Source organism: Harpia harpyja, chromosome 3, assembly GCF_026419915.1.
Source record: "Harpia harpyja isolate bHarHar1 chromosome 3, bHarHar1 primary haplotype, whole genome shotgun sequence".
NCBI lineage: Eukaryota > Metazoa > Chordata > Aves > Accipitriformes > Accipitridae > Harpia > Harpia harpyja.
In genome coordinates this window covers 33,136,201-33,158,947 of record NC_068942.1, presented here as the reverse complement: position 1 = coordinate 33,158,947, position 22,747 = coordinate 33,136,201, and the positions used below count along the sequence as shown (strand labels likewise).

At 39.0% G+C, this 22,747-nt stretch overlaps 1 protein-coding gene across 2 annotated transcripts in view; it reads right to left on the bottom strand.

Annotated features, from left to right (window-relative positions):
• Positions 1-19,034, bottom strand: part of EHF (ETS homologous factor) — a 35,191-nt gene extending 16,157 nt beyond the window's left edge. The window contains exons 1-2 of one of the 2 annotated variants that reach the window (XM_052781849.1): positions 18,816-18,918; positions 6,472-6,541 (exon numbers count right to left, since the gene is read on the bottom strand). The gene's annotated coding sequence lies outside the window, so the exon portion shown is untranslated. Of the gene's footprint in view, positions 1-6,471; positions 6,542-18,815 lie in introns of both variants that reach the window. The other variant, XM_052781848.1, reaches the window with a different exon arrangement.
• Positions 19,035-22,747: the final 3,713 nt, after the last annotated feature.

Here is a 22,747-nt window from a genome sequence, read left to right as displayed (position 1 = left end):
CTCCTTATGATAAACATTACCATGATTGATTTGCATATGCAAGAAGCAAGTTTCTACAGCTGCCCATCCAGAAAGGAATAATCTGTAATCAGAAATAAAGCTGAATGAAAAGACAAGGTTCCTGACAGAGCAATACAGGAAAACTGCCAAGCTTTGAGAAATTAAATACTAAATAGTTTCACTTTTTTTTTTCTAATTTAAAGAGAAATGTGGTTTAAACATGCTTTTCTTTTTTTTCTTTTCTTGTTTTTAGGAGAGAGAAAAGACTTTTCAGTAACTGCAAATGCAACTATAGAGTTGACACCAACCCATGTTCAGAAACTCCCTCACACAGAAGGACACACATGTTAGTGCTATAGGGAGGTAACGTTACAGGGAATATCTTGTCAGCTGACCCAGTTTCTTATTGGATCTGTCAGCAGTGTCTATAACACTTCTCAGTAACAACTATCATGGATCATACATTTCAAACCACCAAAAAATCAGACTGTCAAAGGTCTTGTAAATGAGACAGACATTGTTGTAACAGAAACAGCATTTTAGAGAGACACCACCCCCGAGACAGCATTTCCTCTTTTAAGTGACACAGACTTAAACTTTCCCTTCATCTTAGCATTAGCACCGTGAGTAAAACTCCTTTATTTTATTTATAATTAAAAAAACCCCCTACTTATAAGATATTTAAAAAAAAAAATCATATATTTATCACATGCTTAATGATTCCAGTGAAGGTATACAAAACTCCCCAATTAAAAGTATTCTTGATATTTACATTATCTTTCAGTGGTCTGAAGTTTCAAAGTTAAAAAATATACATTGTATCCATAGATATTCTTCAAGAGTTTGGAAAAGTAATTTGTTAAATATTAAAAAGGCTTCAGATTGTTATTCTTATATAAATACACAGAAAAAACCCAAACCATTGTTCAAAAATATTCTAAATTAAAAGCCACGAAGTCTGTAAAAATGAAACTTTAGACATCAGGATGGCATGTTCATGCAGCTAGACTTTGCCTTGGAATTATAAAGAAGATGAAATGCAAAATGGACTTGTGAAAGTTAAAGTCACTGGACTTGGCTGTTTACCCACTGAGGCCAATGAGAAAACTTTCACTGAGAGCACCACCTGACTCCCTACAAGTTCATAACAGCAACCTTTTCGGTAGAAGAAAAGGAGTCAATGGAAACACTCATAGCATTGGTTTTAAAGAACAGCCTGAAAATGACCTGGGTTGGTATTTTCCTCTGTCATTTAAAATAAATTATGTAACTTTTAAAAGTTACAAGTCTCTCTCCCTTCCCTCTACCCAATATATATATTTAGAGAGGGAGAGGGGGAGAGAGGGGTTACTGAGAATTGCTTAAAAAGCCAAAGCCTTAGGAAGTTTATCACAGGGAGTGGTGCTTTACAGTATAACCTACTCCAGGGCCTTTTTCTGTAGCTATACAGAATGGCAAAATCAAACCATGGATGTTTAAACAGTTGCTTTCCACTCTTAATTCTAGCTAATCTGTGACTCGGTGACCACCAGCAAGGAGAATTTATTTTCTCGTAGCAGGTATGTGGGGGTATAAAATATTAACAGTTAAGAGAGATACCTATTGTCCCACTCTGGCCAAATAAAAGATGACTGTCATATCAGTCAGTAAACTTATGAAGTTAGAAAAGAAGACCTTTTTTAGTCCCATGTTAAAGCCAAGTGACTTAGTATGGTGAGGGAGAAAGTGTAAGGAAGCATTTATATTTATTATACTGATTATAAAGATGTTCATCATATAACATGAATATAATTTATTTCGTATATAAATAGAATTGTCCTGGTTTTGGCTGGGATAGAGTTAATTTTCTTTCTAGTAGCTGGTATAGTGTTATGTTTTGGATTTAGTATGAGAAGACTGTTGATAACACACTGATGTTCTCAGTTGTTGCTAAGTAGTGTTTAAACTAAAAGTCATGGATTTTTCAGCTTCTGATGCCCAGCCAGCAAGAAGGCTGGAGGGGCACAAGAAGTTGGGAGGGGACACAGCCAGGGCAGCTGACCCAAACTAGCCATAGGGGTATTCCATACCATGTGATGTCATGCCCAGTATATAAACTGGGGGGAGTTGGCTGGGGGGCACAGATCGCTGCTCAGGAACTACCTGGGCATCGGTCAGCAAGTGGTGAGAAACTGCATTGTGCATCACTTGTTTTGTATATTCCAATTCTTTTATTATTTATTATTATTATTGTAATTTTATTATTATTATTATTATTTATTTATTTATTCTTCCTTTCTGTCCTGTTAAACTGTCTTTATCTCAACCCATGAGTTTTACTTTTTCTTTTCTGATTCTCTGCCCCATCCCACTGTGGTGGGGGAGTGAGTTAGCAGCTGCGTGGTGCTTAGTTGCTGGCTGGGGTTAAACCATGACAATAATTTATCTCATATGCTTGATATAGAAGAACTTTTAAGCAATAATGCATGTCTGACAGTCAATACATACACTTCTGAGATTGTACAGGTTGATGATACATCAAATTATTTATTTAACTTGGGTTTTAATCATTTAAGACAATTAGGTATGAATGAATGAAGTATTAATGATAAAGACCTTATTACAGTATCAAATAGAGGTGAAGTAGAATACCAGCTATTCTGGGAAAACTATAAAACTTGAGGATTAGCAAAACACTCTTAGGAACTTAGTTTGGTAAGTTCACTTCTTTTTAAAAAAAACTACCGTATGCACTTAATACTGAATTTCAACTTACTGATCTGAAGTCACATTTTCAGGAGCCATGTCAGAATTTTAGGTACTGTGTTATGTGGTTTTGCCTTCTGCAAGTTCTGCAGTTTCTGGAATTCTGCCTAATTTTCATGCCTGATACTTGTGCAAATAAAAATGTGTCTGGGAAAATGGGTGCATATGAACTGAAGTGATTTCTATGTTCAAGCTCCTGCGTAATTTTGCCCTGAAAATTCAATTCAGGTAAACTCTCATTTTTCCTTTTTCATAACTAATCAGTCAAATGAATTTCCAAACCAAAAGATTCTATGACACTTTGATTCAGCAACTGAAGCTATGGATAGTTAAATAAACCAAATCACGTGTCTTGCATAGTTTTTCCACCCCAGCAGTAACCAATGCAGGTTAGAGATATGAGAAGTAGCACTCTGGCAGCCTTTTCCCTAGATTTGGATTTCAGTTATTTTCCTTTAAAATATTCTACCCCTGTCACAGTCTAGCAGACAATTGCTCTCCACAGTATCCTTAAACAACATTAATAGTATTTTCAGATAATGTACATGGAACTTGCTTTATAAATTAATCAATCAGTACATCCCATTTTTGAAAGCTATATAAGTTACCTCAACCAGAATAACTTAATTGATTTCCACTATCACCTGTAGGAACAATTGTGCATGAGAGGAATAATTTACGATATGACATTAATCACAGGAATATCACTGGATTTAGCTTTAACCCCAATTTTCCCAAAGTTCTGTGTATTATTCAAGGAACTGGGATTTTGGTGACTTGAAAATTGTCAACTCACTTCCTTTATCTTAATGCAAAAGTGTTCCTTATTCAGAAATCATTCTAGCCCTTTGTTCAGGGTAAGCATAAAGTCCTACTAATGTAACTTCCACACCTTTGCATCATGCTCAAGAATATTTTCCCTGTGAAAACTGAACTGTGATTTTCTCCATTTCATTCTGTATATGCCTTTCATTGATACAAGTTCATGGCTGATTTATGCTTACAGCAGTGTCTCATCCCATACTTGGAAAGATTTTGAGTCCGGATATTGGAAGGGGCGTGCTCTTCATTAGTTTAGGGCCAAATCCTCAAATCTCCCTTGTGTACAGACAAACCTGGTTAAAGGGTGTGAAGCCTCAAGGGGAAGGACACATAATATGTTCAGTTTTCTTTTAATCATATGCCATGTATCAAAGTGAACAGTGGAACTAATGAAGCCTGGTTTCCTATGAATGTATATCTTGTGGTTGGATTCTCTAGTGCCTAGTAAGATGTGAGCGTTGATTGAAGTTTTTCCCACGGTTGGGGCATTTATAATATCTCATTGTCTCAAAGGAGTGAGCTCAAGCTTCACTCTTTCTCTCAGATGGAGTATTAATAGATTTTCCTCCTGTACTTGGCAGCCAGTTTTCATTAATCCTGTAAGAACTTCATATCTTTGAGACTTCTACCCCATATCAAATTTAATTAAAATTAGCGATGGGACTCAAAGATTGTTAGAGGCCAAATGCAAAAGCCAACACACAGACAGAATAACCACAAAAGCCTCATTTCCTCAGGAAACCATGTTAAAAAGGGATTCTAGCTGAGCTGAGATTTTGGAAAACAATATAAAGATCTTGGGATCTGTCTCTCTACTAAGACATAGTACATTATAAATCAAAGCACACATGAAATATCATATGTGTATATACACGCATGCATTTATATACACACAGATGCCTCTCTGTGTGTGCATTGCACGTATGTGTAGACACATTTCCATTCTTTTCAAAGAGGAGCTGTCTCTGGAGTATAATCTTATAATGCTACTAGGAACATTGCAGTTATGACAGGAAGCAGATAACACTGTAATCAATCAGTAAGGTTAAATATAGTTGTGCACTGGTGTTCAGCAACATTCTTTCTAGAGAGTTCTATGAGAAGGGATGAATGCATCCAAGGAAAGAAAGATCTTTTGCCTAAATTCAATATATCAGGTGGTATTCAAAGACCAAACCCCGAAGGCCTCTCTTAGTGCAAGCTCTCACTGGAGTCAGGAGGAGCTTCGACCAAGCCACAGCCCAGCAACTTGGCAGTAACAGGAGGTCATTTGCTCTGTTCTTCTTGTCTTCCTTGACCACCTGATCACTCTGAGTAAACAGCGGTAATGGAAAGAGCAAGGAGCCATGGCCTGCCCATGGAGCAAATCCAGCATTGCAGAAGAACATATTTACAAATCCTTGAACCTTGAACACGGTATAGTGCACTCTATGCAAATTGTTTTATTGCACTACAGGTGTGCTCTGAAAATAAATTACTCCAATCCTCATTTCCATATTCAACCCAATGAGTCTTAACATCCTGATAATGAGTTTCTCCTTTCTTTGAACTAGAATCTTTCAAGAGCTTATATTAAATGACAGGAAAATGCTGAACACAGTATGAAAGGTGAATAAGCAGTACAGAGAAAACAAGTGAATCCTGAAGTACTACAGCCAGAGTCATTGTTCTGACGTTGATTTGTACAGTTGTTTATGTTACAACACTGAACTGAACTAAGGGTCTCATTAATTACAAATATGAGGGGGTTTAGAGACCATAGGGGAAGAGGGCCTACAACCTTCTGGTTTGTAAAGCTATGTACTCTATGCAAAACACAAGAAAATATGTCTAAGGCAAAACTGACTGAAACTATTAAACTATGACTCCACCTGTAAGCTATGCAAAGTCTAAGAGTGACTTCTAGCTGAGACAAGCTCAGTGCAGCTCCTCCTGGCGTGTCCAAAAGGGTGGATCTCTTTTGGCATATTTACCTATGGGATCCTTCCCCATTTTTCCCCTTTTACCATCATGGCTGAACTTCAAATGTAAATTTCACCTGGGCCTGTTTTCTTTGAAGTATGTTATGTACACAGTGAAGACACAATCCCTGCTTTTCAGGGCTTGGAGTTTATGGAACAAGTATCTACAGAGTATGTTAAATATTTTAGATCATTACTGCACCTTGGATTACAGTCAAGCACTTAAGCAGCAATCTAAAATAAATGATACCATGTAATAACTGCAGCTGCAGAGGAACAGAATCTAAATTTTAATCTTTTTGTTGAAAAATCAAAAGACAACCAAAAAAAAAATCAAAAGACAACAAAGTGGGCTGAGTTTTCAAGACACCAGAAACAAAGGACATGTACAACAAAGCAAGTGGACCTGCTTTACCCATATGGTTACTTCAGAAACATAAAGGCATTGTACTTATAATGTATATGATCAATTAGCTGCTTTGCATTCCAACCACCTATTTTACATCTCCAGCGGTGGTAAAGGGCAGGCACAAACTGAATATATGAATGTTGAAAGCCTGTTTGCATGTTACCGTGAGCTTTGGGTCTTCTGGGGTTGGGTTTTTTTTCATCCCATTTAATGTATATTACTACCAGGGCTCCAGGGTCCTATTCTGAGCCAGTGTGCCTTATATATACAGTTATGGCTGACCCTAAGATTGCCCTATGATCTCTATCTGTCTATTTTGCAAAGGTCTCAGGTTCATCCTTGGTATCTGTACCAAACTCCCAGATAAGATACCATCCCTGCCATAGCTCACTTTCAGATATGACCTGTTCTGCAGTGAGTTAGGATCTCTTCTGGCCATGTAGATCCACATATAGCCATCACACACTTCCTTGTTTTCATCCCTTTGTTTTAGTGCCTAAAAACCAGAGAGCAGCCTCAAAAGAAACAACTCACCTGCAGGCTAATTCCCAGCAGGGATCCACTTCACAACAAAAAGCTCAACTTTGGACCACTTCTCTATGGCCTGCAAGGTAACATTCAGATGACAGCCTATGCAGCTTGGCCTGACTGATGATAACCTAAAGACTCACCACTAATATAATTGCAAACATACCCCATAAAAATTTGTTTCCAAACTCCTTGAAAGCTTTGAAGAAAGTTTGTATGAAGAAGCACTATGATCACACTCAATATTTGTTGTATAACATACTGAGTGTTTGATGCATTTCACGTTTAGTCCATCATATGTACCTTTGGGCCACAGTAACAAAATGTGTTTACTGAATCACGTTGTGAGTGTGAAGTTCAAGGAATTATTTTTATAAGAAAATTTTCTAAATGATCTCCAAAACTCTTTGTATCCAGGATTCTGGTTTGGGGCTAATCTTTTTCCCTTCTACACCCCTCTGAACTGCACATTCCTATGCTTCTATATTTCTGGTGTACACAGCTGTGGCTCATATGCATAAATCCACCTTTGCATGTGCAAAACCGGCTCTTGGTGAGCTTTCAGAGACTACATTAAGCCTTGTTGTGGGCTTTTGGAAAGGAAGAGTTGGGTTTATTCTTTTGTTTTCTTTGAACCTTGTATATTAAATGTATACATGAAGGTAAACTGAAAGACCAGAAAAAGGAAGATTAATAGAAAAGGAGCATTTAACATTTACCTACATTACAGATAGGATCATGGTAAACAAAATCAAATAAAGCTTGATTGGAATCTTATATTACTGAAGATCTGATTTTCATGATGCACTACAAGGTAACTTTTGTAAGAGATACGTGGTGGTTGTTTTAACATGTTCATATAGAGGCTTCAAAATCTTGCATATATATTTTAACTAAAGAGAAGCTTGGGTAGAAAAGTTAGGATCTAGATCTGTATCTGAGCTATCCCTCTGCTCCAGGGTTTGGGTTTGGTTCTTATCTCTCTTTTAATGATGTAATTTAAAGACAAAACCATAGTTCAGTTTCCTTTTTGAGAGAGAACAAAGTTCACTTTATGAATGAAAAAAAAAAAAGAAGAAAATTTACTTGATAATATGCAAAGTCCCATAGGTTGTTTTTTCTCTGACCCCTTTTTTTCACAATCAACAATCTTCATATGAACTGACTTCAATTTTCAAGGTATTCATTAGTATAATGAAAATAAAAAGGAGAATTTTAAAAGAGGTTTTGTTTGTTTGTTTTTCTAAATCAGAAGCAAACAGAAGGCCAACTGTGAACAGAGAGTCCTCAAGGCATAGATGTGTCTGACAGTGCTAAATGCCAAAGGTTGGTACTTCTGCAAATTTTACCCATAGATATGTTACCTTAGCTGAGAAAACAGTGAACTGGAACCTGCCACATAACAAGGATCCAGTGTTTGGGATCCTTGCTTCCTTGCCACATCACAGACTAGATATGCCTCTTCTTGTCATGCCACTAATTTTTGAATAAGAAAAAAAGAATATCATAATTTATTTTACTGTCAAAAAGCTCATTCTCCTCTTGCACAAGTTCTGTGCACAGATCTGTATATTATTGGTGGAACTGCTAGTCATAGAGCTAAGACAAAAGCGAGTCAATCAAAGGTCTTATTTCTTGTGATAAATGTTCATGTCATTTTTACATTAACATATCCTTAGAATGTTTGGAAGAAGTAGATATTTGCTGAAAAGTGGCAAAAAAGCAGGCTTTTTTATTTTTTTATTTTTCAGAGTTGGTGCTGCAAAACGTGGCTTTGACTGGCTTATGGCACTCCTTTCATTACTGTCTGCGCCACCTCAGCAAGTTCATGATAATTTGGGTCAGCCATTTTTCCTGAATATTTAGAAGTCATCTGCCATAGATTCATCAGTCTAGCCTCAGGGATACAGAATCTTGGAAAACACAATAATGGGAAAAACTGCCTTTGCTCTTTATTCTTCTTTCAGCACTTAATACCACACCTCATGGAACAATTCCACACCTCCTTTCATGCCCTTCCTATCACTCTAGTACATCCTTCCTCTAACTAGGAGCCAGCTCATCTCCCTAATCTCCTTTTGCTAAACACCTTTCTTTTGCTTACAATACATGAAATATACAAATGGTCAAAAAGCACTCTAGATGCCCCTGTAGCTTGACAAGCCACATGCCTATAATTGAGCAAGAACCTCATCAGCTAAAAAAATATTACCATCATGTTCTAACACCTTCTCCTTTTCCCTTGGCTCTGGTTCCCCAACCACTTCTCCCTACCTTCCACGACAGCTGCTCTTTGCATTGCATTAAAAGCTAACAGCATATTGAGGGAACTGCTTTCCATACTGCTAATGTAGCCTGTGTGACTGTTCAGGTATTAGTGAATAATGACAATAATAACAGTAATAATTGTGTTTGTATTCATGTTTGGCTCTCATTAGGTGCTGAATAGTTTCTGACATAACAGCCACTCTCTATAGAGACTCTGACATATGCTGCTGCAGCAGTCAGTATTTCATGGAGAAGTTTATTTTAACCACTATCATTGCACTTCTCTTTTGTTACGGGACTAGTCTGGTTTTCAACAGTAACCACCACTAATTTGCCTACTTCCAAAATAAAAAGATTCTTTTTTCTCTTTTCCTTTTTGTAAACTCTGTTTCATACATTTTGTTTTTATAAAGGGCATCTGCTTGGAAACAGCCAGTTTCATCTTTGGGGCTGGTTTCTGAGGGAGAACTAAACAGAATAAGGAACATGGGATAGAGACAAAAACCGGGAAAGTGTCTTGGGGAACATGTAGATTTTCCCATTGGGACTACTATTTATTTTTTGCGTGAATTGATTCATTCAATCAACAAACTAATTGTGTTTCTTCATTAAATACAATGAGGAGCACAGCACAAATTAGCTAGGACAGGGAAGCTGGATGTTGAGCGTAAAGCGTTTTAGCCTAAACTAGGTAGCTTGCTGGAGGACTAACCTGGTCAGTAGCAGTGTTTATACCTTATTACAACCCACTGCCTGACAATCTGATCAGACTCTCTTTCTGGTATGATAGCAAAAGGACATTTCAAGGAGGAGACATAGCAGAGGCAGTGCAGGGCTCACAGTGGGAAGGATCATTCTGTGCAGCCGACAGGGAGTGTTTACATGGCTGACTATTAACTCCTCTGCCCAGGTCAGCCACATTCCCTAGTGCCAAGCTGGACCTCACTGATCCCACCTGTGTGATAGCTCCAGCCAAGATGCCTGCTCCACCTGCATCCCTCCCTAGTCTACCAAGTACCCCAAGGTGAGCAGCTGTTTGCAAAGGAAAGTGTCCCCAAGTGGGTGGCTATCACTGAAATAGTTCAATGGAGCTCACTGACCCTGTTTCAGAAACCTGCTGTCAGACCATTACTTTGACTGTCTGAACGACATGTTTGTGTGCGTTTAGTAAACATTTATCTGGAGCTCAGCTCTATCCATGCGGTTTCTTCCTATTGTATTTGTTGCGTAAAGAATAAGAGATTTCAAGACCTGGCATCGCACTCCACTGACTGCACAAGAGCTGTCTGCTTCACCCCTGGGTGTAGCAGCAGGCTCACCCACCCCATGCACCCAGGACTTCGAGGAAGCCCTGAGCCTCCAAAAGCCACATGGCACTGGGGCAGCAGCTGATATATATGCTGGGGCTCACGTATGCTCCCTGCCTTCATTAAAAGCAACCAGAAAATGGGGGGAATGAAGTTTCCTTGCTCTGCAACCACCTTCTATAGGCAAGGCACGAACCTGTGGGAAACAATGTCTCCCCACTTTTGTAAAAGCCGAGAACAGCTTCCTCCTCTCTCCTGCCTGTGGTTAGAGGATTAACACTTCCATGGCATCGCTCCTCACCTGGCACAGTGAGAGCTGCCCATCCTGTTTCCATTGATTTCTCCAGTGGCTGCGTTAAACAATACAATGGAGTATTTATGTGTCAGGTTAGGAGCAGGTTATTAAGTAAAACCCACCGTAAATAGAGCCGTTAATTCAGTTGCTGGCATGGCGCTCTGTTATCTTCTCAATACCTCCCAGAGGGTATTAGTCTTACCCTTTCGTTTGAGTTGGCAGCAGTGTTATTTTTTTGCACCTGCTGCTCTACTCTGATAACAACACAGGTCAGCTTTGATTTGTTGGAATATAAACAAAAGAGCAAAGCCAGGCATCTGCCTCAACAGCCTGGGCCGGTTTGACGACAGAGCTTTTCCCATTGGGTTTTGTACAAATGTACTCTTTCGATTCTTACATGAACTCTCTCCCACTTCATAAATAGTCCTTTGCTACAGAATAGCCTGGTGTCAGAGGAGAGCTCAATACTGTACTTTTCCATCAACTGAAACCTCAACGGGTCAAAGTAACACACCATTCTAAGACTTAAGTCAGAAGAGATGTCATACAAAATACATAAAGAAAAATTAGCTGAGACACAGCGGTTCAAAAATTAGCAGGAAAAAGCAACACATGAAGTATAAGCAGTAAAGGAACTTTCTTGAGAGGTAAAGAAAACCTGAAGCACTGGGAGGGTTTGTTTTCCCATCTGAACCTACAGACACTCCAACCCTTAATCTACTATTTAAAAAAAAAAAAAAAGTAAAAAAAATTAAGTCCATGAGAAGTAAGTACTCAGCTGGGAACTGGGCTACTTTTTAGTTCTGAAAATTATACCCGCAGGGCTCATCTAGTATAAAATCATGTATGGTGATGGAAGAACTCCTGAAACACTGACAACCGTAGAGTGGAAAAGGAAGAGTCCACACAGACAAGGGAGGCAGTAAATAGAACAAAGCACAGAAATGAAGGAAGAAACTAGCATTACCTCCTTATTACAAATAGGAAAACTGAGACACAGTGCTGAAATTATTTGCTTAAGTCATATAACAAGTCAATGGACAAGTCAGTCCAACTCATATAGTCCAACTCATATCTTCCAACTCAAGCTCCATTGCTATCCATTGCATCACATCTCCAGCAAAAATTTCAACATGCAGATGAATTAGGATGATCATGGGTTTTTTGAGGGCAAAGGGAAGGTATTAAATAAGGGAAAGAATTTTCTGTAAAAAAGAGACCTGTTCAGACTGAAACCAAGATTTTTCTATGCATCATGGCTATTATGTGCCTAGTAGAGATTTGAATGTTAGGTTAGCCAAACAATTAAATGTACACTTGAAGTATTAAATAAAAAAAGCTGCCCTTGACCTACGTATGATCCTGAAAATGAGCTAGAAATTCCTAAGTAGAGCTGGCTGACATTCAAAATTTCTGTTCTGTGGAACTGTGGTTATTTCAAGGCTTTTGTTTTTTATTCCTTTTTTTTTTTTTTAATCACAATGAAAGAAAGGAATTTTAAAAAGCAAGTTCTGTGGCAGCAGAGAGGGAGGATCCCCATCCCAGTCAACTGACATGTAAAACCCTATGTTCAAGTTGTCCAAGTAACAAAAGTACAACTCAGCCTGTTATGTAGAATTGTTTATAAAAGACAGAAAATGTCAAATACCAAACTAAGTTATTACTGCAAACAGGCAGTAATGTCACCACAGAGCAGCTGTGCTGGAAGCAATAAGCTTGCCTAACATGGCTGTTGTGCACATGGTCACCAGGGAACCCTCTGCAGAGCCTCACCATGGTAATCCTGAAATGCAGCCTCTGCAGACTACCAGATTTGACTGTCTCAAATGTTACCTGGGATGTGAAGTTTGCAATCCTGTTCCTCCTCTTTCACTGATTGCTACTATTCCTTATCTTCCTCCCTATTTCTTTTATTTCTCTTTTTTTTAATTTTTGTTTCATTTTTTTCATCTCTCTCTCATTTTTTGCCTTCTGCTTAGTCAGACTGGCTGACCAGGCCAGGAACCTTCTTTTGAACACCACCATAAGCCTGTAACAGTAAAAAAGGCAAAACCATCATCTTCAATTACCTATCTGTGGCACAAGAGTGCCAGGTCGTACAGCAACTATGGAGTTTGTGGCTGGTCTCTAGGATGGAGGCTGGAGGAGTCAGAAAGAGGGAAGAAGGCTCACTTCCCTCAGTTCTTTTTGCTCCCCTGTACAGGTGTGCATCTCAGTCCTCAAGGTAACTGGAACAGGTTCCACCAACAAAACCAATAAAAATCTTTCCGGACTATTTCAAACAAATATTTTCTTCAAAAGAAGATTTATTACCATGTGAATTATACCGACTTTAACATTGTTCTAGGAAGGAAGTGTTAGCAGAGATCCTTATAACAGCTATTTTCAGGTGCTGGGGAGTTTTTTCTCTTTTCTTTTTACCCTTAATGATTAAATCTTCATAACATTTTTAATATTAAAGATGTGTCATAGCATAAGGCAAGCTGATACCTTGGTTCTAAACGACCCAAAGCCCTGTTAGCTTTTCACACGAACAGTAGCACTATGTTAACACCTTTGAGTCTGTGCATCCCTCCATTATGTCAATGCTAGCATAGAAGAGCCTGGCTGGTGCTAGAGCTGCAGGTCTGCTGCTCATAGTCTGGGCTTTGGGGAAGGGCAGCCCTGGGTACACCAGCTCTCAGGCTGCGCACTTGTTCCTGCAAGAAAAACTACTGTGGCACAGGGCAAAAACAGCAGGCATGGAAGTCGCAGACAGCTCAGGCTAGGGCTCTTGGCATCAGCAGCCCCTCACTCTCTGCAGGACAATGCTAGTCACTCATTTATACCTACTGACAAAATACACATGTATACCAAATACAAATAGCTTTGCATTTTGAATGGTTAAATGAAGGAGCAAACAAAATTGATTGAAATTGGGGCAAATATTTGAATTCCTATTTTAAAAAGTAAGGCAAGAAAGCCTGTGCAGGAGATAAGGGATGTGCATGTGCACGTACTTAGTGCAGTATGGTTTTGTGAGTGTATGCATATTGGGAGTGGCTACAGGCAGACTAAGAAAAATTTACTGGATTGACTACAATTTGACTATCATCCAAAAACATTTAATCATTTGAGATTTTAAAGAAGGAAGAGAAGTTTCTACCTGTTCTTACAAAGCATTACAGCTCCATCAAAAAAGTCTTAGGGAGGGTATGGATATCTACAAGTCACTAAATGAAGGAAAAATTATATCTATTTCATTTTCTACATCCCGCTTTTGGTAAGTCTGTAAGGATACCTCACTAATCTAATCACCTATTAATTCAGTCTTCTAAAACTTTTTCATCTTCCTCTGTCAGGGCAGCTGCCTGGCAATATCACAAGTAAGGTCTGCTTTATGTGAGTAGTGTGTTAGATCCCACTGCAAAAGAGATGAGAACAGCACCCTTGAATGTGCCAGAATTTGACTCCCTGATAAAGCCCCTCCATAGCCATGCCAATCTATGAGACAATTGCTTAACCAAGCATACTTTGAAAGTGCATCATCAAGATGCAAGATTCTAAACTGTTGTGTAATAATAATTATATGTTTCAGTAAAAATCATTAAGAAAGTTTGGGGGTCATCATTATATAATGGACTTAGTCTGATTCCTGACCATAGCATCTTGAGCAGTTTTACATGGGTTCGTTAATTATATAGCTATATAAATTAGTTACCTGCTGACTGCTAGATGAAAGAAAACCCAGAGCGGTTTTAAAAAACTAAAACAATTCTTCTGGTGATGGCACTAGTAATTTGGACAATTTGCACATAGTTGCTTAATCCTCACAGACTTGTAGGGGCTTAGGAGACTATTCTGGCTACATCTCATTGTGAGCTGAGGAAATACCTCAAGTGTTTATGTCTGTATCCTTTCTCCATAATAGGCAAGAACTTTTCTTTTATTCTACGTGTTTGCAGATCCTTTAAGTACAATGACTTTCTTTTCTCCACTGCAAAGTAATTCTCTTGTATTGCCCCATCTTATTGGTCTATAACCAGTGATCATCCAGCCCCAGCTAGCTGTTTTCTCTACCAGTTCTCATACTCCCTCCTGGGGAGCACATTTCACAAGATCAGCAGAGGAATAGGTAACAATAACCACGTGCAACGTCAGCTTTTGGAAAGGGAGCCTTTGAGGGCTCTTCCTCAGAGGGAGACATGCAAAATGCCAAATACCAGTTGATTGCTCCACTGGCTACATGACTCCATGTTTACTCATTCTCACCCGTCCATAGACCAACAACCAACAAATGTCCCAAGTATTTTAGGCATTCAGTGAGGGATTTGGTGCAAGCTGCATCCCCAGTAGAGCTCAAAGCAGCTCTCATACTAAGACAGACTCCTGATGACTTCCACAGAAACCAAATTAATCTTACTTTTCCATATACCAGCTGTGTGAACAAACCCTTCTTTGCTTACCCTTTCTATCATCAGTGTTACTTATGAATTTCACCCTTACCAAGTTTGCAATGTACCCTTTTTTTGAAAACTTACTGAAATAAATCCTTGGTTCATCAGGGGCGAAAATACATGTAAGCTGCAGAGTGTGATGAAGGCAGGGACAGGGAGAAAGAGAAGCAGACATTTGTGGTTAGAGATCTTGAAGCGCCCTTGAGGCTGGTGAGCGGCTGAAGCCAGCATGCTTTGCTAAAGATGGTGTTGGACTTCACTGGTGCCCACAAGGCACTTATTATTAGGAAGAAAACTCCATGAGTATATGCTTGAAAGTTCAATAGTAACTAAGCTGTGAGGCTGGGCAGAGACTTCACAAAACATCACGAACTATGTAAGCTACAAAAATCTTTAGCATTTCTGTTCATTTCCTCATGTACAGCAAAGCCTTTATATTTGGTTCTACCACATCCTAATACTGTGTGTCATTAGCAATGACAAGTGACAATTAAGTTTGTGACCTTTTTCTTTTTATGTGCTGCTTGCCACAGGAACACCTAGTCCTCAACAAGAATACCTACTTTGCAACTGTAGGAAGGCTGATGAGAAAGAGAGCACCGCAAGACCACAGAAAATCCTGTAAAGGGTGGTCACATTACCATTAGAATAAGAAGGGGTCATTGATCTCTATCCGTAGCTTGGTCTCAGCACACTGACCAATTTTTAAGCCAGACAGGTCTGTCCTGTAGCACCCACTTTCCAACCTGTCTGTCCATACAGTAGGTCATTGTTCAACTGCACAGATGATATTCATTATATTGCAGAAAGAGCTTGGACACTTGTGTGGGAATTGAATCTAAGCAAGTAAACAGCAATAGAAAGCACATAACTGTAGACTCCACAGAATAGATCCAGGTTACACTGCAGTCAGTGGAAAGTTTGCCTGGGAGAAGACTGAACGGTTTGGTTCATAAGTTAGACATGTTTATAAAGAGTGTGTAAGGGGTGAACAAGGGAGGGAAAGTAAGCACCGATTCTGGAAAGGTGTCATGGCCCATGGGCAGTTCTCTAAGTTCACTGAGGCAATAAAATCATTAATCCTCTTCTGTGAGAATTGTACGTAAATATTCGCTTCTTCAGCAGGTATAGAATTTCATCCTTGCAGGGTTTTTTTGTGTGAATTGCTGTGGGACAGGCAACAGGCTAACACGTCAGTCCTATCTGGACACAGACGCGCCTACAGAAATCCTCCTTTTTCCTCTCTAGTCTCTCTTCATCTGTGTCTCTGGATGGTTTTTTCTTTTAAATTTGATCTCTCTCCATTGCAATTTGTTACCTTGCACCTCCCGGACAGAACAAGTACTGAAGTTAACGATAAAATTCATTGGGAATGAAAAAAATTAAGGCAGTTCAGTGGGAGCCAAATGACTTAATTTTGTCTTTGTCCAACTGTCCTATTGTCTGTTTCCACCACTGCTGAAAACTCACGACACCCTGAGAATATCTGAAGTAATATGAAATTACTATGGCATACCACAGAGTATTCTCTCAGGTGACAAGAGAGTAATAATATCCCATGTTAAACAGACCATGTCCTATTACCTGTTCTCACCATGACTAGGGTAATATGTGTTGTTGTCATCCTATAAATTGCTGTGAAGGGCTACCCAATTTGTGCTGGGGCAAACAAAGCATTATTCTGGTCTGATATGAGATCTTTTACTACTATGACTTGGGAAAAATATACTTTTTTACCACTCTCAGAGGCTTTACAAATGACACTAGGACTAGAAAAAAAAAGAAAAAAAAATGCAAGCAAACAACATCAACTCTACTAATCGTAACACCATCTCTCCATGTAGGACCAATGCTCAAAGGCGAGAAGGGGGTCTGGAGGGTGATGACTCTAAGAAGCCTTTGGCACACTTTATAAACCACTGACGCTGAACTCTCAGTATATTGACTCATATTACCTTTGTGCTTGGCACTGCTGTTCCTGCAGCCTGTGTCCGGTCCTAAAATCCAAATTTCACAGCAGATGTTGAAAAATTAGAGGGGACCATTGAAGTGATTAAAGGATGGAAAAGCTTACAGTGGAACTGGCTGAGGTGCTAGAGGTTTTCGCTGTGGTGTGTTTTTCCATGAGAGGGAATAGCCTGTGGAGCTTGGACTACCACAGTTATCAAAGACTAGGCTAAGGAAGGACTTGTCCCCGGCTACCTAGACAAGGAACAGAAATTTGCCACTCAGGAGAACTTCACACTAACCATCGAAAGACAACAAAATCAGGTGGCTGAATGTTGAAGCTAGACTATGTCAGACTGAAAATGAGATAAAATATTTTTAGAGGAATGGTATTTAATTGCTGGGGCACTTTAAAAAAGTTAAAAGTTCTGGTGAATTTCCCGTCATTGGACTTCTGGACTTTTTTTTTTTTTTTTTTTTTAAATTGGAAGTTTTCTAGAAGATAAGCTCTGCTTCAAGTCAGCTAATTAAACTCTGAAAAATTCTGGCAAGTCTAATGTTGTTATCGCAACAATCACTTCTGGTTTTGAAAACTGTAAGGGCCAGGAATTAAACTGTCATTAATTGTGATATTTGTTGGTGAAACACATTAATCATGTTGTTTTTCTAGTTTTAATTGCAACTGTTTTCTTTGGTTTCTGCATTTGCATTAAATATAAAACTGCTCTATTTTCCAGCTCTGGTATTTTCTACAGTGCAAAACAGATGTCAGAAAACTGGCTTAAATTGCTACCCGCAAATTTGCTATCAAAACAAAACTTAAAGGAGCGCATTTTTTTATTCCGCTAAAGTTTTCACAAATTACAGGAAATACTGGTGCAAGAGAGGTATATTTAACACAGTCCTATGTAACACAAGTACAAATAAAATCACTAAATGAAACTTTTACCTCAAGGTTAATTTCTGTCATTATGAACTGGTTTCATTGTCTAAAGACCAGGAAAAAAAGGGTAGTTGGACGTACTTTAGAAGCAAAGGTGACGTATGGTATTTTTAGATTAAGTAATCCAGAAGCACATTACTGATAAAATTCAATAACTTTATAACCATATACACAAGAGTATGTGCCTAAAATGTCTCATATAGTGAAATGCAAACATTTATCACTAAGGCCATTATACATATTTTATAAAATCAACATAGATTTTGAACAACTTTTTCTTTACATTCACTTCTAACTTTACTTAAACAGCTGTGTCTGTACCTTAAGGGGCCAACTCTGGTTCTATTCAAATAAAATTACCATTGGAAGAGAAACAAATTAAACAAGCAAAGACACTGCAGGCCTCTACTCACACTGTATTTACCTGCCCAGTGCTTGACCTGGGTTCTGTGCGGTGCTTTAGCTTAAAAGGGACTAAGATCAGCAGAACACCCCTCACCACAGGAATTGCCAAGAAATTGCCAAGAAATTGCCTTGAGGATAAAACCGAGCCAAATTATAAATGTACTTTAGGATTTTTTGTTATCAGCACGATCACCATCAACGTCTTCATCACTAAAAGCAACAGAAACACCGTCAATTGTAAAGTGTCTCCCAGTTCTGCGACACCAGGACTCTCAATGGTATTGAGAAGGTCCACTTTCTCGCCCCTTGCCTTACTGAACAGATGACCACTCTGTGGACAAAAGCAGCAGATTTAGGACCCAGAATATTATTAGATACATCATAATAAAAAGGATCCTCAGGAAACTTTAAGTAATCCTGATGAAGCCACTAGCTCAATTCAAAGTCAATGACATTCTGGGTAAGTAAAGGCAGCAGATCTGGTCCCAAATAAACATAAACACAACAGAAATATTTAAGCAGAAGTAAGATACAAGTTCAAAATAGGAAAACAGAAGTCTTTATTGTAACATTAAAAAGCCTTTTTATAAAGTGAGCTTAGCTGCTGTTCCAAAGTGGGAAGGGAAGGGTTCGGTAAGGTGGCCATGAGTCCAGTAGACACTTCTCTTTTTTTTTATTTTCACTGGTGTTAATTTGAAGGAAGTATATTTAAAAAAAAAAATATTAAAAAATTACCCCAAACACCTTACCTCATTTAGCTGCAGATTCTGGAGTAGAAATCCTTAACTGACGCAATGAGAAAACTGTCTACAGAACAGTAGGTTGGGTAAACACAGGTACTAGGTTATGTCTCCTAAAGACTCCCAGGAGTGAAGATAAATGGATGTGATATTAATTTTAAAACATTTTGCTGAACACTCAGGCAGCCAATAGGGAAATTCCTTAGGTCACTTCCTGTTCATTTGATTGGGTCTGCAACGACAACAACCAAGATGAGGTTGGGATTATTTGCATAAGGCCAGCTCAGTCCTCAGTATTCAAAGAGAACAGGTCTAACCGGGTTACACGCGTGGCTCCAGAACAAAAGAAAAACCTGGTAATGGATGAGGGATTGATTTCTTTGTAGTTGTTTTTTTAAGACCAACCCTTTTTTGCAATGGAGGTTATTTCAGGTAGATAGGGAGATTATAATTAGAATGAGGAGAAGTGAAAAGCAGGAATGTCCTAAATTAAAATTAGCCTGGAAATAACATTAGGAGATGCACAATATGGAATAACCCTGGGCTGGCAGGGAGGTGGACTAGGTGAGCCAATATCATGGGCTCAATTCTTTCTTTTCATATCTTCAGCATCCTGCGAAATGCCTGAGTCTGCAGAAAGGGGATTCTCTTCGTCTTGCAGCTTCTAAGGATATCTGAGAGAAAGTAAAAACAAAATGAGGAAAAAAATCATCACAGTATATGTACATGTGGTTAAGTATGAAAGCTCAGCTACCTGCAGGGCAGAAAATCAGCAGATGAGTGCTCAGCTTTACATTTCTCTGCTTTTAACCTTTCTAATTCTGAAGGTTAAGATCAGCAGGGGAAAACTAAAACTTTTCTTAAGGCACCTGCTCCATAGCCCATGGAAGTCTGGCAAAATATTTTTGCTTGTTCCTTTTAACCACAGCTTGGGCATTGCATTAGAGACCTTTCACTAATTCAGTCATCGGTTCAACTCTCAGCTGGGGTGAAGAGCAAGGAAAGGCTGTTCCTCACAGAAGATCCATGCTTGCAAGACAGTTCTAAGAGTTGTGAGTCCAAAGTTTTCTTCGACCATGTGTGAGTTACCCCTCCAGCTTGAAACCATGAACCTGAGCAGGCAGCGAGGTACCCAAATGAAAATGTGAACCCTCACCTGTCATTATTTCACTAGTCAGAAAAAGCATCTAACATGAAAACAGCTAAAAATGTAGCAACGTAGGAAGGATCTGAGGTTTCATTAACTCGTATGCATAAAACACAAGAAGTGCTGAATATTATTATACAGTGACAGTTCAGTGGCCTGTGTGAAGTGAATTTTCCAGTCTTTGTTCACTTTTGGTTCCAGGTCTCATCATAAATTTCCCTCCTGACAGATGCTGACAAGCATTCTCAGTGCTAGATTTACCAAGCACAGGGAATGAATTATCCTTCAACATCCAGAGATACTATTAATTATTAATCAAGGCTCATTGTCAGTGTAGGGGAAACATTTCACACGTTATTTATGCTGAACCTGATTTCAAGATAAATAGTAGATCTCAGACTCAAGGAATGTCACCTTTGTTCCTATCATCCACACTAACACCAATTACATTAAAACCTGAATTGCTTTTGTTCACACAGATAAGGTGCACCTGTGTACAAGTGTTGTTTGGGAAGATCCCTTCATTTTTCACCCAGGTTATGGTGAAGTTCCATGGCTGCTCACCTTGATTCTTGCCTATCAAAGAAAGTTGTCCTTGAGGAAGAAGGAAGGCTGTAAAGGTCTGTCTTGGAGAGCAGTATTGTCTTGTAGTTACAACGCCAAGGGTTAAGAAGTCACTGAAAACAGCTAAGCAACTGTTTAGAATTTTCATAAGCAGGTCTAGTAACTATAAGATTTCTCTAAGCATTCGTGTCACCGAGTTTAAGTATTTGCATACCAGTTCATGTCTTGGTGAGCATTTATACTAAAGCTTTCATCATCAAAATAATGTCTTATCATCATATCAGCATGAATGATCAGTCCAGAGCAGGAGATCGGGAAAAAGCTAAGAAGTAAGCAAAAAATGAGAAAGCAGTGAAGAGCACTTCCCTTCCCAGGAAGGACATCTTTAGCAAGGAACCTACCTCTTACATGGTCCCACCGAGCTAAACATGGGACATTAAAGAGTCACACTGAAATACATCTCATCCATATGCTGCAGAAGCACCACAGGAGGATGTGACCACTGGATCGCAACATAGCTAGGGAAATCAGACTTTCCCTACTGCTAGAAAGGACACCAGCAAAAGCATCAGAAATTTGGTTCAAATACAGTACTTAGACTGGTGTGTCACTTTCTGTTTGTGTGGCTGTAAGCCTTTTCTGTCTCAGCTCCCAAGGGCAGAGACAGCTGTGGTTGTTAAGACCCAGAATACTTCCAGACAAACAAAAAAGCACGTTGTACCAACAGGTCTGGGCAAGGTGAGGCTAACTTGGCCGGCACACCAGCACGCATTATTTAGTAGTGTGCTATTTTCAAAAGCAGGGTGCCACAGAGGGTGGTGGCTCCTTAAATTTACTGCCCTGCCTGGCCAGCTATGCTGCCCCCATGCTCCCAAGTATGCTTATTGACACTTACATGTGGTTCAACACAGAGAGGATTACGGGTGGCTTTCGGAGACAGGCAGACCTTTCCCTCTGCATATCCTTCTCCAGCACTGCAGCCACAAAATTAACATAATTTTGGTCCCCACACAATTCTAGCTGGCAGAGAAAACATGAAAACCTCTATAATTAGGACCTAGGAGGTCACATTCACAGTATGGCAGAAGTATCAGTGCAGATTCCTAGAATTAATTTAATTATAGCCATCAAGCATCGAGAAAATTATCTAAATCTGTCTAGATTCTTAAATTAGCGTCTGTTACTGTAGTGTCTGACACCTGATGAAAACAGAGAATAAATGTATGGTAATTTCTACTTTTCCATTAATATTAATCTCTGTTTCATTTGTTAAATTCCAGTGGAATATCAAAAGGAGAGTGTAAGAAGCTGATAGGTAGGTTAGACATGCCAAGCAATCAGAGAATTCAGGGTATGATATTCCTGGCTTCATTCTGTTGCAGCAAAACCAGAAGCGATTCACAAAGTTTGCTGTAAAATAATAGACTTTCTGTAAAAACATCACTAGAGAAGCCAGAATGAGCAAGACAGATGCTATTTCCAAACTGTGTTCAATTTTATAGGCAAGCACCACCTATTACTAAGATTGCCCATTACTTAGGCTTGCAAGACCTTGTAATTTTTTCTTTACAGTTTGCCAAATTCTAGCCTTTAGCTGTTTGGCTAAATTGAAAATTTTCCATCATGGGCATTTGCTTTGCTACAGAATTTTGAATAATTGTCATCCATAATAGTGTATGTTTTTCTGACAAATTAAAAAAGATGGGGAAAAAATGCAGTTCTTTGTATTCCTGCCTTTTCTTTGGAAAGCTCAGGAACACTCACATTTGAAGCAAGGACTGATTACAACAGGCTGTTGAGTTAAAGTTGTGCTATTTACCATTCCCAATAAAATCCAACCAAAATTAGACAGTTTAAAGCTCATTGACAAATCATAGTCCACATAATGGATTCCATGATGAAGAGCCGCATTCCCTGCAACTTCCTTCTGCACTGAGTGTTCTCCACTTCCTGGCTTCACAGTGCTATCCCAGCAGCTAACAAAGGCTATTCCTGTGCATCCACACTCCTAAAAGGCAAATTTTCCAGTGAGTCCCGCATTTGGCTCAGCAGCTACTCCCAGTACAACTGGCAGAGGTCTGTACAGGGGATCTAAAGGTTTCATTTGTGAACTTAACCTGCAGGATACCCAGTGTTGAAACACCTATCTTTCAACATCACTTACTCAAAACCTAGAAACTGTACACAAGAAACAGAACTAGAAGAACATTATTAACATTGTGACAAATAC